This window comes from Cryptomeria japonica, chromosome 3 (assembly GCF_030272615.1).
Source record: "Cryptomeria japonica chromosome 3, Sugi_1.0, whole genome shotgun sequence".
Taxonomy (NCBI): domain Eukaryota; kingdom Viridiplantae; phylum Streptophyta; class Pinopsida; order Cupressales; family Cupressaceae; genus Cryptomeria; species Cryptomeria japonica.
The window spans coordinates 618,959,793-618,964,697 of NC_081407.1; the positions used below are offsets into that span (position 1 = coordinate 618,959,793).

At 33.0% G+C, this 4,905-nt stretch overlaps 1 long non-coding RNA gene across 1 annotated transcript; it reads right to left on the reverse strand.

Moving 5' to 3' along the window:
• Window positions 1–2,664: 2,664 nt before the first annotated feature.
• LOC131060126 (uncharacterized) lies at window positions 2,665–4,285 on the reverse strand. The gene is made up of 2 exons (XR_009110288.2): window positions 3,999–4,285; window positions 2,665–3,385 (listed from the first exon to the last, which is right to left on the reverse strand). It is a non-coding gene; the product is annotated as an uncharacterized LOC131060126 (long non-coding RNA).
• Between the last annotated feature and the right edge of the window lie 620 nt (window positions 4,286–4,905).

A 4,905-nucleotide genomic window follows, 5' to 3' on the forward strand; every position in this document is an offset into this window, starting at 1 on the left:
ATAACAAATCAATAATCTTTTACTTAAAACATCAAGGAAACAACCTGAAGGATAAATGGAACTGCTTTTATAAATCTACAGCAGTATGAAGAACGAAGAAAAGGTTGGAGAACAAAGAATAAGAGTATAGGGCATACAAAATCAGCACCCTTTACAAAATTTAAAAACAGTTATTTTTTAAGGCCCTCAAACATTCCTTTGAATGTAAGACTTGCAGAAGCAGGCACTGGGTGGGATTCCATAGACAGCTGAAATTCCATAGTATCACTCGTTATTCATATTCCACTTGCATGAAGACAACAGAATTCAGATCTTCATGTTCAATTTTTTATCAAAAAAGGATTCTACTAGATGGCAATCAATTAAATTCATTAAGGATTTTGCAGTTGTGCATCATAATTTTGCGCTTTTCAAAATCTTACGTAGAAATTTCAAATCACTCTCAATTTTTTTACAGCAGCTTACTTGGCAAGTCCCCTGCTTATAAGTAAGGTTTAAAGGCCACATCATCAAGTATGATGCCACATCAGAATGCTTTTTGCCAAGGTATCCAAAACAGCCCCAAAAATAGTGAAACCAATAGACAATGCAAAAAAAACCCCTATACTTGTGCTGCTGATGTGGCATCACATGATTGATTACTTTTTACAACTAATGATACATTTCATATCAATAACAACTTTAAAGTCACAACTATTGATACAATATATTATAATTATTATATATAAACACACAAAAAGTAATATTTTATATTTCAGACAATAATTTTTTATTTGTACTATTATTGCAACAAAAAATATCAACAACTCTCACAACAATTCATGCGACTACTCATACTCTTCTCTTAACTCTTCCTTAACTAACCCCTAACCTTGAGTCAGGTCGGAACTTCATATATTCTCCATACAACTTGCCGGTCCACCTTTGAGCCACATTCGGTTAAGAAGCTCTGCTGACCACAGTCCGTGAGAAAAATTTCCATGGCTTTCTGAAATAAGTGGGGAAGGAGGATCTGACTGCAGAAACAATTTCCATGGCTTTCTGAGATAAGTGGGGAAGGAGGATCTAACTGGAGCAAGATCTGTCGAGGCCACAATGGTGTAGATTTGAATTGAAATTCGGGTATTCTGGAAGGGATCACTTCTGCCCTGAGCAGTGATATTTCAGTCTCTGTAAAACTGGCGGAAGGAGTGAACATGTATTTAAGGTGTCTTGGAAGCCGATAAAGTTACAATGGTACAAGGCTGACATATCAGCCCCCACACATAGAGCTATAGCTTGCTGATTGTCCACCCCTGCAATGTTGGCAAATATAATATCTCGGGCAATAAATCTTTTGCCCAATGCACTGCATTTACCATCAGAATAAATCTTGTTAGTACCTATTTGTCTTGAGCAAAAAGAATTAACCAGAAGAAACAAACTAGGGTTTTCAGATTTTTAAAACCATGTCTTGGAAGCAATTTCTTAATACATAAAAGAGCCAGCAAATTTGACTAAGATCTACATCAAATCAAACAAGTAACAGGCTTGAGAGAACATATCGACATCTGAAATAGGAAAGAAGACAAGAGAATCCCGGCTTTTAGAAAGGAACTTCTTGAAAATCCCAAACTGTGCAATCTATTAAAATTGTTATCATAATTTATTATGTGAAAACAAAGCTATCATCCATAATCTCGCATATAAGTATATTTGAAAGGAATGGTAAACAACGAAACTCTCTTCTTACACTACTCAGAAACAAATTTAACCACTTCAAATCTCAAATCATAATTGAGAAAACTTGTAAATCGAACATAAATAATACAAATTAAGATAAAAATTCAAACCCACATTAATCTTAATAAGTATTGCCCAATGTTAAAGCTAAACAATCATAGAGAGAATCGAGTTAAATTGGGGAAAATATTGTGACAGGAATAATTTATCATCTTTAAATTGATAATTTAGAGGGATGAGAAACAAAAAGACTGTTAACAACTTAACAGAGATTATACAAAAAGTGCTCATCCCCTGTTTTAGAAATTAAAATTAAAATCAAACAAAACCCTTACTAATATTTGTTGATTTTTGTTTAGCTCGGAAGGTGGAGTGGAGTTGCTTATATTTAGCAACAGATTTATATTTTAAAATCAACAGCTTTATTTTTTAAAACCAAGAGTGATTTTATATATGATTTAAAGCGAAAGAAAATAAAAAAAGATTCTTTTCTTGCAAGCTAAGTAAAGCAGCTGAGTTTCAAATATGTAAGATTGTTTAGCAAACTTATATTGTATTTTTGAAGAGAAAGTTTTCTGTTAGACTGAATAGAAGATCCAAAATTTGCAAGTTTTTCCCCACACTGGTTTCTGGTATATCTGTCTTATTGTCTTTTCTTATTTATTTATTTATTTTGCTTTGGCTATTATTTGCTGTTAATTAACCCAGAGCATTGATTGTTATAAATCAGATAGAATTTCTATTCTGTGAATTTATTGTACAATTAATCTATAGCTGAGTTATAAGAATAATCTGTAGCTGGGTTATCAGAAATTAACAATATTTCCTGGTGCTAATTTTTCTTTTCAGTCAGTTTTATCCTCCTTTCTTTAATAGATCTAGCTAATCAATCTTCCCTTACATATTTTATGTGCACCCAGTCATGTAGCAAGTTCAGCATAATGGAATACAACAAAATATAATATATTCTTCTCTTTTTGCTACTCAGAATGTTTGAGATGATCTTGAATGTCAGAATACAATGAACTGAAAGCTGTGTAATCCAGCACAATAAATACAAAAAAAAGAAGTGAACTCTAAATTGGGGAGAACTGAACTCTGAATGTCTGAAAGTCTGTGAGAGCAAGGCTTAGCCCTGTCTTGACGTTGCTTGCTTGGGCTTTGGAGGGACTCAGATCCAAGCCTCAGATTTCTACCATTGATATGATCCAAAGCTTCTTTGAACAGATAAACACAATCTTCAGAAGCTATGCGTTGTGGAGACTGCATTTTCTGGAGGAACTACTTTCAAACTGGCGCTGTACGCTTCTTCAACTTTGGAGGGACTGCTTTCAAACTGCACTGTACGCTTCTCGAACTCGATTCAGCTCTCCTTCATGAAACGAAATGGCTATTCAGTGACCTGATATTCTATTTCGTCTTTTATTAAAGTGCCATTTGCTCCAAAGAATGGCTCATGCAGCAGCACAAATGGCACTTTTAGTAAAAGATCAGTTGCAAACAAATGCCAAATAGACTATTTTGTTGGCTGGATAGTCATTTCGCACAGGCGAGCTTGAATCGAGCTCAAAAGGCGTACAATACAGTTACAATTATTTTTCTCTGATTTGCTTCCAAACACAATATTCAAGCTTTCAATTCGCCCAGTACAATTTGTTGCAGTCTGATCGTACAAAATAGCATTGTGAGTTGTTTGAACCGACTACCCACTAGGGGAATTGTGCAAACATTCAAAGATTAAGATTATTAACCGCTTTCAGTTTTAAATGAATTTGTTAATTTACAAGGGAAAGTATATTTATCGTAATCAATAAATAATTGCCTGCCCTTTCTTTCTTTTACGATAGTAACACCACTACCTTGAACAAAGAGTATTAACTAATACTTCAGTTTTAATTGATTATAAGAGAGATAAAAATGGATAGGAAAATAAGGAGTATTTTTAGGAGATATAGAGATTAATGTAAATAGATATGGGAGTAATTGAAATAGAGATAAAACGTGATAATAATTATAGTCTGTAATTTTCAGAAAGATTGTTGAAACTGTCATTTCTGATCATAAATCATAATTATTAACATTTTTTTTATCAATATTTCAATTATTCAATTATTTTTTTTATCGTATCTATGTTTAACAAATTGATCATACTAAAAGACACATTTGAGGGTCTTCCATAAATAGAGGAAATACCTTTGACTTCTTTCATAGCAAAGACGAGAAAAAACAAGTGATTAAACATAAAAGATTCAAGTGCAATAAATTGAACCTTTTACCTTGTTTCTTCTTTGCTCTTCTATTTGAGTAGAAGTGGAGTGCACTTGATAACTCCAATTGATGTCCTCTTTATGGCCTATTTATGGTAGAATGTGGTTGCTCAATAAACTAACAACATGATGGTAGGATTTGGATATCGGATTAAAAAAAGGCAGAATAAGGATATGATGAAAGTGGCTTATTAGAAAGTGGGACATGTAGTAAGGATATAAATAGATGTCAAATACAATGAGGAAATCAAAGGCCAAGATGCAATATTAATGGAGAGCTAGGATTTAAGGGGAATGGAAGCATGGATTGGGGTTGTAGTCACGTGACAATTGTCTCATGAGGTATAAGAGTAGGTGTGCTCACACATTTGTGGCCACTGGGACATGTGTAAGAGGTGGGGTGGTACACATGTTTTAGAAATATGCATGTGTGAGCATAGTAATGTGCCTAGGTAAATAGGACAAAAATGAGGTGGAGGCTTCAAAGCATTTTGAGCTTACAAGTTTGCATGCTCACACAAATGAGGTGAATAAGCATCTCACAAATGTGTGAGCATTAAGATGAGTTTGGACGCATGTTAGATAATTGTGAGTTTAGAATTTAATACATACAAATAAATTTGATGGATAGGATTAAAATTTAGTAGATTGAAGGATATTGTAGAATTAAATATTAGAGGAAATGTTAATTAATATTAATTATTATAATCGATTAATTAAGTAGGCATTAATTAATCGATTTAGTGGGAAGATTTGGGGATTAAGGTTAAACTTAATTAAATTTCTTTAATTAAGGGTGAGATAAAAGTAAAGGATGAATTAATTAATGGTTAGAATAGGATAACATAAAATATGGTTAGGTATATAGATAAAATTAGATGTCTATAGTTTGCCACTCTTTGATATAGTGTCACAA